This window comes from Lissotriton vulgaris, chromosome 6, assembly GCF_964263255.1.
Source record: "Lissotriton vulgaris chromosome 6, aLisVul1.2, whole genome shotgun sequence".
Classification (NCBI taxonomy): domain Eukaryota; kingdom Metazoa; phylum Chordata; class Amphibia; order Caudata; family Salamandridae; genus Lissotriton; species Lissotriton vulgaris.
In genome coordinates this window covers 259,880,713-259,893,673 of record NC_141694.1, presented here as the reverse complement: position 1 = coordinate 259,893,673, position 12,961 = coordinate 259,880,713, and positions in this window count along the sequence as shown.

Genomic DNA, 12,961 nt, shown 5'->3' with positions numbered 1-12,961 from the left:
TGGGTGAAGTGGAGGAGGCACTGAGAAAAGGCATTCCTCTCAAGGTACCAGGTCCTGATGCTGTACCATTGGACCTTTTTAGAAATAACTTTGATGTATGGGTACCACTGTTGCTTAATGTCTTCAAGGCAATTATTGTTGGGCGCATCCCGTCATCTTGTAAAGAGGCAGTAGTTGTGCCAATTTTCAAAAAAGGAAAAAAAAGCTACCCTTGCTGTTACAGGCCAATATCCTTAATAGACGCCTCTTGCAAACTAATGGGGAGAGTAATATTGGCCCGTCTGGAGACAGGGGCAAATTTCTCTGGTCTCATTGTGGATTCACAGTATGGGTTTAGAAAGGGTAGAGGGACAACGGAGCAATGTCTCAATCTGGCCCTGATCATGGGTAAGTACATGAAGGCCAGGGGTGTTTCTATACACCTGGCCTTCATGGACTTATCGAGTGCCTTCGACACTGTGTGTAGGGGGAAACTGTGGTCACTAAAGGACACTATGGGGTTTGAGGAACCATTGGTAACCCTGTTACGTAGATTACATGCTGCTACTTCTGTGGCCATTAGATATGGCCCTAGGGGGAAAAGACAGGGCTCATCCCATCAACCGAAGGTGTCCGTCAGGGCTGTATTTGGGCCCCTTTTATGTTTTTAGATGACACAAATGGTCTAGAATTGTTTTTATTGGAAAAAGGTTCAGACTTTCCTAAAATAAATGGCAAACAAATACCTTTATTGTCCTATGCCGACGACATTGTGTTAATGACCTTAACTGCAAATAGTATGCAAACATGCTTGAATGCTTTTAATGAATTTATGCTGGGTTTAGACCTTAAGGTCAATTTTACAAGATCATTCACAATGGTCTGTGGTCCAAGCGGGACACAAACTCGTAGATTTGATCATTGAAAAAGTCCCAAACTTTAACTACTTGGGAAATCTTTTTAATAAAAACCTGAGTTGGGATCCTCTAATAACAACACAAGTACAAAAGACCTCGAGATCAATAGAGGCCCTCTTTCGCTTCGCAAGAAAACTAGGTCAAAAACCAATTGCTGAACTAATGACTTTGTATAAATCTAAATGCTTGCCTGTCGCGATCTATGGAGCGGGGTATGGGGACACCATAAATGCGCTCAATTACAAGTTTTGGAGAACAAGTTTTTAAAACGTCTTTTATCAGTTCCGAATAGTGCTTGTAATACTTTTTGTCACTCCGAGCTGGGCTGAGATTTCGTGAGTGACAATATTCATGTGTCCCCTTTGCTCCTAAGGGGAAAAATTTGGTCCTCAGAGGATTTGCAGTCTTCAAAAGAAATTCTAAAAGACTGTGTAAATTTGGATCATGCCATGCATATCCCATGGTTGTGTTACGTGAAGGAAACCTTTTTTAAAGTTGGCCTTGGAAATTTTTATGATAGCCCAGACTCTATCAAATCAGATACAAAGATGGTGATTAAGAATGCATACCGAAATCTCTTGGGCTCGTCAAAAAATTCTGAACAATCATTACACCAGGCAGTTAAATCACAGCACCAATTTTACTTGTCGTTTACTATACACACGCAATGGCATTTTTATTTGACCAGATTCCGGCTAAAGGCACTGCACTTTCTAGTTGCTTTTCCAAAGCAAGGAGGTTGGTGTGAGAGACTACCTCCCTGCCCATGTGATAATAAAGCCCAACAAAGCACTTTGTGCTCTTTTGCACCCTTTACAAAACTCCAAGAGGTCGATTTATCAAACCCATCCTAAGGGAAATCAGATCTTGTAACTTTAAAGATGGTTTTGAGCACTTAAGATCATTACAAACTGCTGTTATATGTAGCGCAATGCTTATTTTTATTAGATTGGCATTTTTAATTAGAAATCGTTATTGATAGTATGCTACTTGTTTTGATATTTTGTGTTTTTAACTGAAAGAAATTGAAATACATGAAATGAATAATTTACATGAATACATTTAGGCTAATTGTACTAAATATTTGGCAGCTACCGTGCAAAAATTAAGTGGGTTGGTGTGAAAGGCTAACCACCTGATATATGTGATGCTATAGTCTTGATAATGTATAGTATATTCTATATTGGCTTGCTCGGTCCACAAAATATGCAAATATGCAACTAAAGTTTGTAAAATTAAACTGGTTATGTATGCGATATTGTAATTTAAAAATGCATAGTGCACTTTAAAATTAAATTGGTGTGTGTGAGAGGCAAAACAACTTATATATGCAATATTGTAGTCTGAAATGGCACAGTACACTTTATATTTGCCAGAGTGTGCTTAACAGAAGTTCTAGATGTTTCCGGAGGTATCCTCGATCTTGAAGAGTCTGGAGTAATAGAGTATTATACATCGTTTTTTGTTTTTTTATGTAATTTTATCCCGAGACCTATTGGAATGATTTTTAAGAATTTTTTATATAGAATATGATGTTTATTGATAATGTGCTTTTGATTTTCTGTGTTTTGCGCGCTTGGACCTTTGGATATGAAATACCATTTGTGAATTTGTATGTTTAAAATTTATACTTTTAAGATTCCTTTGAATCGAATAAAGTTATTTATGATGATGATGATGATGATGATGATGATGAATATGTGCAACAGATATAATAAACAGTCAATGTTACATCCATTTCTGACAAGATGGAATGGAGGCCTAGCTGTGGCCCAGCTAGCATAAGTTAGGAAAATTCACTTTAACAGGTTGCATCAAAATCTTTTCAGATGCAATATCTCTAAATAGGAGAATTTTAGTATACATATGTGAATTTGAGTGTAGAATATTTGTTCAGCACACTATTAATAGTGTATATTCTTGATTATTTCATAAAAGCATCCTCAATATCCCCCATGATGATGCAATCATCACTAAAAACCCCCAGCAATTATAATAGTTTGCATCACTTTCTGCTTCTTTCTTTTCGATTCTTCCAAAATATTGAGTTGATTACATACTGGAGCTTGATCTTCCACCTCACACCTCTGTGAAATCTGACAAATTCGATGTACATAGACAGCATTCATTTCACCTCTTCTCCCACTCCTCTCCTTGTGAGCACCATGGATACTGCAAATTATTGACCGTATCACCCTGCCAGTAAGAACCCGTACCCCTGTGCATATGTACGGCCATTCTAGGCACCATGGCCCTTTTTACCCATTAGACTCCCCAGCTTCCCTCCTGCGCGTATCTTGCACCCCCTCTCTCATGTATAGGCCATGAAACCCGCTCCCTTTGCGCGACCCTGATGTGAAAGGTAACCCTCCTGCTTGACCCAGGCCTTCTCCATTCCCCTCTCGAAGAAGTATCCTTCGCCTCAGCTGACATAGCCCCCCAATTGTATCTGACTGCCCCTGTTCCCCCATGTACAGGGCGTAAGATCTCTCTCTCTCTCTCCCTCTCTGCGCGGCTCTGGTCCTGCACGCACCCCGTCCCCCCCCTCCTTTTCCTCACATGAACAAATCGTAAACCCTCTTCTTCCGCAAAGCCCTGTCCTTGAGAGTCACGGCCGCGCCTGACCAGCATCTCCTTCCCTTCCATGAATGCCCCTCTGTTGACGAGCCTTCCCTCCACGCTCGATTGTCCACGCAGACATGAATACCACTCCTTTGATGACCCCTTCCCCCGAGTCCGGCTGACCACACATGTCCGAGGCCATCGCCTAAGCCAGGAGATACCATTTACTGCCCTTATTGTATGCCTAGCCACCCCACCCCCTGGGCCATGATCAGGCGCACACATCCTACGACACACTCAGCTGCATGATTGCCCTCCCCTCTTATCAGCAGGTCAAGGGTCCCCATTGTGAATGTATGTGGAATAGGATCATCACGAGGATTATAGGAATGTTTCCCTTTTGCGACACATTGACCTGATTGTATCATCAAATGTTCTGCAAATGTATAAAAACCGGAGTCTCACGCTCACTTGTCAGAGCACCTCCCGAAAGACACTGTGTTTCGTGTCCGAAATGACATGCTCTCCTCATGAGAATTAAACTCTGTTCTTGATTCCTGCTTCCAGCGCCCGTCTCTTTATTTTTGGTAACTATTCAGAATGGGAACTAAGAGGCGGTTTGCGCCAGCTACCTGGGCATCGTTAGAATTATGGGCTCACTTTCCACAATTGGCGCCCAACGTGGGGCCCATCAGTGACATGGGGTTCGGTAAGAGAGATCCAGACGAAAAAGTGAACGTCTAAAATGATCGGGGTATGCCTGCCTTGAGAGGGCCCTAGCCCGGCTGCCGATCGACAGAACTTCACCAATTCTGAACGGACCTCTCTTGAGTGACCTATTGTCCTGACTGGAATCCCACAGGAATGCTACATGGAGTAAGAGAACGATCGGGCGCTGGAGGAAGGAGTCGAAGAACTGTCCGTATGGTCCGGTCCGGGTAAGATTAAGTAGGGTGTTTTTTACGCCTGATTGGTAGGGTGGCTCTGTCCACCTGATTGATTGATTGTTTGTATTGAAAACCAGTATTTGTATACTGGCATTATTGGTATTGGTTCATTTAGCTTTGAGGGCTACTTGACATATTGGTTCTCTTGTGAGAACGAGACATTCTCTGTTTGCAAACAGCGGCGAATAGGAACGTCGTCCCTCTTTGCAGATAGAGAAGGGTAGGTAATGCAGACTTTTGTCCCCGGTGTGATCCGTCGTGCCTACTTTTCTCCCCACTGAATTGTTTGAAGTCGATTAATAATCGATTGTTGCTCTTTGAGATCTTCCCTGTCCACAAACAGAGATGAATAGGAATATTCTGTTCCCTTTATGGATAGCGAAGGGCAGGTAATGCAGACATTTGTCCCCGTTGTAATCCGTCATGCCTGTTTTTCTCCCCACTGATTGGTTGGTTGCCTGGACATTGTTGTTCCAGGAATTGTTTCGTTTGAGGTATTTTCTATTTGCAAACAACGTAAAATAGAAACACTCTGTCTAGTCTTTGCAAGTAGAAAAGGGTAGGTTATGCCCCTTTGTGAATTCGTCAGTCCTACCCACTCCCCACTGGTTGGTTATTGTGGGGTAGCTCGCATGGTCCGCCCAGGAGACTACTCTTATGGAGGACATATGCTCTCTACTCATGGGCCATTTAATAGAAATAGACCGACTGGTCCGTCCAGGAGGCTACCCTAGTAAGTGGAAGTACATCGCTCGGTCTGTCCAGGATGATACCCTAATGAAGGAATATATGTTCCCCTTTTGATCGATAATCTCGTTCCACCCCGGACCATTTATTGGAGGGGACTCGTCTGGTCCGTCCAGATGTACCCCCCTAGTGAAAAGGACACGTAAAAATATGAAGTGATCACCGTTCCCTACTAACAGAAAGCTTTGGCTCGAAACACGCTAAGGAAGAGAAAGAAAAATAAAAAGAAATCAGGCTAAGTCAGTAACCCCCTGATGAGCTTTTGACTTCACCAAAAATAAGAAACATTAGAAGTAGTTCGTGATAAGAAATATAAAATGGCGAAAAAGATTCGATATCAGAACATAGCCACGAGGTAGCTAGGCTTCACTGCCTGTTCCTGTTCCCAACATGTCTGCCTCATTGCCCGCCCCGCCCAAATAACGGTCACATGAAATAGAAACAACTCAATAAGTACCTACCCCCATTCCGGAAGCTCCCGAAGTGCAACAGGCCCGCGGTTACGCCCATCCGGAAGGCGAGGCCTGGAGGCACGAGGGACTCGCCTGCCCACGGTCAGAAAGAGACGATGTTGGGCAGGCGGGCCAAAAGGGATGACAAGGACCTCTCCGTCTTCTCCCTTCTGCCGCCCTGCAGGCCGCGGGGAGAGAGGGGGCTGTCTTGCCTCGGCCGCCGACCACCTCTCTCTCTCACCCGATCCGGCTCCTGTTGAGGGCCGGAGCCAAGGCGAAACGACAGCGAATCAAGTAGTCCCGCCACATTTCAAATTCACCGCCTGCCTTCATAGGTATAGGCGGTCCAGCCACATTCCACGCTCCCTGGAGAGTTGAAGGTAGTCCCGCCACATGTCGCCGAGGGAAGGGGGGGGGCTGTCTTGCCTCAGCCGCCGACCACCCCCCCCCCCATCATCAATAGCTGGCATGGCCGATGTCGAAAACTATGGAGCCGGGGAACGGCGCAGGGTCGCTGGAAGGGGGAGGTGCCGCGAACGACCCTCCCCCACCTCCCTCCAGGTGGAGGCTTCCAGCGACACCCCAACGCTCTTCGCTTAAGGGTCAACATCAAAAAGAGGTCCTCTGCCCAGGACGGGCACACGCTCCATATCGCCTCTCCTCGACCTTGAAGATTCTATAAGAGCCGGGGGGCCCCCGACCCCCTGCATGGGTGCCCCCATCCCCTTTGCTGGGAACCACGACAGCGGTGCTGCTCCTGCTGGCACCAGACTCGGATCGGAAATGGCTAAGATACCGCCACGGCACAAGCTTGTTCAGTTCCGGAGGAACACCAGAATGACCCGGTAGGAAAATTGTTGCCGCCCTTCCCACTCTTTGACTCATGGTTCATATTGTTAGACTGTTAACCACACTGCACGAGACTTTCTGAACTGCCAATGGAAAAGTTCTGGGCCAACCTTGCGAGACTAGAGACACTCTGACTATGCTAGAACTCGCCTGACCCCACCCAAAATGGCGCCGACGCAAAATGTGACGTTTTTAATGAACTTTGTTGCACCCTGATCGCGCAAGCTTTTTGCACCGAGATATATATAACGTTTGGATAATGAAAGTAAATATGAAGGATATTGAGTATGTGCTTGAACAATGAATTGACTTAAGGGTGGGTACTGTTTATGAGTTGGGAAATGAATTGGTATAAATGAATGATCATTGGACGACGTATTTATGAACGTATTTAAGATGAATTACTGACATGCATCATGCTTGCTCTGTAGGAGAGTTTAATATGATTTTATTGCACTGCCGCACTTTATACAATGAACTGCCACTAGCTTCGTTCTTCCCATGCACAGTTCCAATCTGCTCCGTGGCTAGCCCACCGGGTTGTAGGCCTGTATTTATGTGTCAACCCTCTTTTATTAAAGGTATTTTGGAAACGAAAGCATCATTGTAGCGGATTGCATTAATGAGTTTTGAATGAATTACTACTATGAGCAACGAGAAAGTATGATGAAGGCTAAAGGTTAAAAAGGACCCGATATTTAGCAAGCCACACTATGTGTGACAGGCAGCCGGAAAGGTGCTTTAGAAGCCCTGAAACGACACCACAGAAATGCCACCTGGCCGCCACCCTTGTACCCGATCAAAAGAGGTTACGACCAAGTAGCTCATGTCGCACAGATCGTCAACGATTATCTGTCTGACCTCTCTGGTCCATCTGGGCTTAAACGCCGAGATGGTAAAGAAAGGCGGTACGTGAAGATGAGTCGAGTATGTGGTAAGTAAAAACATTTTCGGGCTACTACATGCTGATGTACTTTGAATGCTGCCACCCCCACCCCTTCTTTTCCCTCCCTTCTGCAGGTCACGTCGGAACGTCGACTGAAGTATGGAAGAGCGACGGTCAGACCACCGACTAAAAAGGAAAAGAGGGAATATGTGTGAAGTCGTTATAACGATAGGTTCTTAAAAGAAAAGACGTAGACTTAACATGACTGTTCTTCCTTAGGACATAGCGACTGAGAGGATGGACTGACATAGAAACTGGACAGGTACTGAATGACGAACAAAATTTTGACTAGAAAGGACGTGTTAAATAATGTAACCGGACGTTTAAATAGGTAGGGAAAGGACAAGGAAAATCGTACGTATAAGGGTTGCCACGGCATCATCCGCCTAGGAAGTTAGAAATGTCGCTGATGTTCAAAATGCACAACCCCTTTTCTCACACTCTTACAGATATAGCCAAGCTGTCCGACTGTTTTCCCGATCAATACTTGCCGTTGCCTCAGCCTGGAGAACTTCCCACCACAGGAGGGAACAGAAAAATGGTTTAAGATCCAACCATGGGTAACTAGCATGACCAGGTTAATTTCCGATCAGCCAACGGAGGTGTGAGTATTGGTAATTGGGAACGCTCACAGGCGTGACAAACGAGAAGAAAAAGGGGGGAAAGGCAGAAAGAGCTAAGCACGTAGGTAAATAGGATAGTAACGATATGTAGAAAAATATAAAACAGATCTTGTAGACTAACAATTGTTTCCTGTCTCGTCGTAGATGTCTTGTATATGCGTAATATATGTGCCGTCTTCCCTGTCTGAGTCTGTGTGTATGTAACGTACGAATTTGTGTCTCCCCTCTGTCTGTATCTATAGGTCACCTGACCTTTGCCGTTCTGTGTTGTGAGCGCACTAAATGACCTATTTTCGTACACGTCTCTCTCTCTCCGCTCCTTTTTGTCTCTTTCTCTATCTCTCTCTCTGTCTCTCCTTACATGTCATACGTGTACCGAATGGCTCGTTTAGATTGCGGACGACTCTCACTCTCTATGAGAGTCTACCTATTTGTTCCTCGCTCATTTGGTAAAATTGTGCCCCACCGGCACCACTCCGATTTGATACATATTTGAACACGAAGGTGTTCAGCGAAATTGACCGAAACTAAAATGACTGTATCTTGCCATGTTACTGCCTCTCCTTTCTGCAAAATGAATGAACTTGAATTGGCTATGAAGGAAAGGACAGGTAAGACGACTAAAGTCCCCCAAATCAGGCCATTTCTAGGGGAACTGTATGTCAATGGCATCCTATGTCTGTTCTCCAGGGACGAACGCCAACATCTAGATTGACACCCAATACCCAGATTGCCCCACCCCTTTGCACCCAAGCGCAAGCGCCTGAAGCATCCCCGCCCCACTTTTTGATAGAACCGCTTCCGTTGTCCCCGGTATAAACATAATGACCATGGGTAGCTGCTGACCCTTGAGGATATCTTGTTTTGCCCGACACTCGACGACAGCATCCCCGCCCTGTCTGAAAATGTTAGCCAAGTCCTGAAGGGAAATGCTCTGTAATATTGAATGCAATGTAACGCACAGTTGATGGAAAAGTCATTTATCCTCGCATAAGTTATAAACAGGACAATGAATATACCTGCCATAAACTCAGTAAGAATGCTGACACATGCACTGCTTGGTAATAGACCTCTGACTGTGACCAATGACCATAAGGACTCAAATGCGAAAAATTGAGGGAGGAATTCACATGCGTAGATATCTTCTTCTGCCATTTCTCTAAAACACTGTCTTGTACTCATTCAAAGATGCACGAGCACCGAAGGAGATGGGTCGGATGTGACATACAGCCTGGCTACAGATCTTGGGACACGTGTGACCTCGACCAAAGGTGGAGCTGCAGAGCAACAAGATACGGACGAGACAGCACTTTCGACGTGGAAAATGAAAAATGACGGGCTGCCCTGAAGCCCTCCGTCTGCTAACCCACGTGTGCCTGGAGTCTCCGTCCCCCCTTCTTTGGGCCCGATTGATGGGCCTGCCTGCTTGTTATCCTTTGCTCCCTTGGTCCCTTTTGTGTGTCCCAGGAACTCTGACCCAACTCCGCTCACTCTTTCTCCCATTGACTGTTTGAACGACATCCACCCACCTTCCCACGTGACTTTTTGCCAAAGGAAAGAACTGCAATTTTATGGGAAGAGGGTGTTGCCATAGAACTCTAGGTGCCGAGCATAAGGCACCGCCAAATGGACTGTTTAGGGAACAGGACTGTGGTCTAACAGCAGAGGACTGACCGCACCCCGCAACGCGTGAGGATGGAACCGAGCTGGACCCGTAGCTCCATCGCCGGTGCTCAACAGCGCCACCGAAGGTACCCGGATTAGAGCCTACCAGTGATGGCTCGCTGATAAAAAGACACTGTGACGAAGAAACACTGTGCATTGAACTGAATTCCGCTCTCAACTGCCTGGTCAAAACTGTTCATTGGTCACATTTTTAAGTCAGAAAGCCTTGTGCTATGTAATGCGTTTAACTGTTAGGAACACACCGAAAAAGTAATTTTGTATGTACTGCATTCTTCCCTTCACCTTAACTGTCTATGATTGTACGTCACGTGTTAGTATCGACAAAGTGCTAATTCGTCATCGATGCTTGCCAGCCCGTAATGTCATCAGCTGTAAAAATGATTGCTGCTATGTAAAAAGGGGCGACTGTGAAATCTGACAAATTCGATGTACATAGACAGCATTCATTTCACCTCTTCTCCCACTCCTCTCCTTGTGAGCACCATGGATACTGCAAATTATTGACCGTATCACCCTGCCAGTAAGAACCCGTACCCCTGTGCATATGTACGGCCATTCTAGGCACCATGGCCCTTTTTACCCATTAGACTCCCCAGCTTCCCTCCTGCGCGTATCTTGCACCCCCTCTCTCATGTATAGGCCATGAAACCCGCTCCCTTTGCGCGACCCTGATGTGAAAGGTAACCCTCCTGCTTGACCCAGGCCTTCTCCATTCCCCTCTCGAAGAAGTATCCTTCGCCTCAGCTGACATAGCCCCCCAATTGTATCTGACTACCCCTGTTCCCCCATGTACAGGGCGTAAGATCTCTCTCTCTCTCTCCCTCTCTGCGCGGCTCTGGTCCTGCACGCACCCCGTCCCCCCCCCTCCTTTTCCTCACATGAACAAATCGTAAACCCTCTTCTTCCGCAAAGCCCTGTCCTTGAGAGTCACGGCCGCGCCTGACCAGCATCTCCTTCCCTTCCATGAATGCCCCTCTGTTGACGAGCCTTCCCTCCACGCTCGATTGTCCACGCAGACATGAATACCACTCCTTTGATGACCCCTTCCCCCGAGTCCGGCTGACCACACATGTCCGAGGCCATCGCCTAAGCCAGGAGATACCATTTACTGCCCTTATTGTATGCCTAGCCACCCCACCCCCTGGGCCATGATCAGGCGCACACATCCTACGACACACTCAGCTGCATGATTGCCCTCCCCTCTTATCAGCAGGTCAAGGGTCCCCATTGTGAATGTATGTGGAATAGGATCATCACGAGGATTATAGGAATGTTTCCCTTTTGCGACACATTGACCTGATTGTATCATCAAATGTTCTGCAAATGTATAAAAACCGGAGTCTCACGCTCACTTGTCAGAGCACCTCCCGAAAGACACTGTGTTTCGTGTCCGAAATGACATGCTCTCCTCATGAGAATTAAACTCTGTTCTTGATTCCTGCTTCCAGCGCCCGTCTCTTTATTTTTGGTAACTATTCAGAATGGGAACTAAGAGGCGGTTTGCGCCAGCTACCTGGGCATCGTTAGAATTATGGGCTCACTTTCCACACCTCATCATTTTGGATGACATCTTTTTTTCCACACATCCACATTTTGAAAATATTAAAATTTGAAATAGAACAATTGCACAAATTAACACAATAATTATAGGTGTTAACATTCCCAGCAGCATGCCCCCACCCAAGCTATTAACCAGTCACCAACCTTACTAAAGCCCTTTCCAATCTCACCAATCCAGGAACCCACTGATTTCCATAATTCATACTCTTTAAAAGTTTTGACTTCATGAGAAACATTAGCTGTATTAGAAAGATAAGTATTGTTGGACTTGGCCCTTTTTGGCATGTTCAACCCTAAACTTTTTACCTTAAGTTCTGACATGGTGGTAGTGAATTTAGGCCTCGGCGCACTTTAGCACTGTGGCCCAGTGTAAAGTGCGTGCGCACTCTGAGTGTGTGTGGTGAGATTGGCCTGCCCTCCCATGGGAATGCATTGGGGATATGTGTGTCCATGGTAATTCCTGATATGTGGGGAGTGCAGGGTCAAGTTTAGTATATGCAAACTCGTGAGAATAAATGCTGCACAACAGTGTGCACAGATTTATTGTGGTTATTTTAGAAATGCCACTTTTAGAAGTTGGCATTTCTGTGTGCTGTGTGTCTGCCTACATGATGTGAATTGCCTGTCTGGCTTGTGAGTGACAGGTGCTGGATGATATGCGTGGCTCCAGGAGCCAGGATGAGTTTGCCCAGTGGTGAATAGGGAGATCTGCATGTAGATGGGAGGGAGGAGTTCCACCTGGGACCTGAATAGGGCTGTGCCTTCCCTCCACAAGGCTCAATGCTGGTTCCACCTCCTGTGGTGCGTCTGATGTCCCTGGCCTGTCCTGTGAAAAGAAGAGAGGAGCTGAGCAAAACAAAGTGCTCCAAAGCTCCCCTGAACCAGTTGTATCTGGTTTTTCCATGCCCTACCCTTTTAGACAAAGGAAATGTGTCTATAAAAGAAGGGGCTATGATACCATGAAAATGTTCAGTTCTTGGTTGCTGTTCCTGCTGGGGCGTGCTGCTACTGGGGCCCAGAGGGGGCTTCCATGAGGGCTTGCCTCCATGGGCCCAGTCCTGCCCCTGAATGCCTCAATGATTCTTTGAGGACCTTTTGTTTAATTTCTTCCCCTAAGTCAGGACTGATGCCCGTTACTGACGGACTTTTACCTGCTACAGGAGCTGTGGCTACTAGTGCCTTGTGAGCTATATCTTAATTGCTCAGGGGAGAAGACCGCGTGGGCTTTGCAGCGTGGTGCTGCTTAGAGAGAGAGAGAGAGGGAATCCCCAGCTTAGGGATTCCCCCGTGATGCCGGCTTTGTGGTGCCCAACCCGCTTATTTTTATATTTACGGTGGGTGCCCACCCCACATGGCAGCCTTGGATGTATTTACTTTTATTTTAATGGGATGAAGTTGCAGCAGTCTCTCATCTTAAAAACTCTGCAAACCCCGCTTCCTTTGCAAGAAGGATATCTAGCGCAAGGCGGTTTCGCTTAATCATTGCATGCATAGCAAATAATTCATCATTTACCTGTATTAATGCACTGGCAGTGTAAGAAAAAAGCCGATCTACAAGTGTAAATAATATTCTAATTTTCACATCAATCATAACGACCCCAGTAGATGGAATCATAGCTCCTAAAAATCTAGCACAATTTGTCCAAAACCATGCTTAACTCTCTTCAAACCAACAGTATCACTCATTTCATTC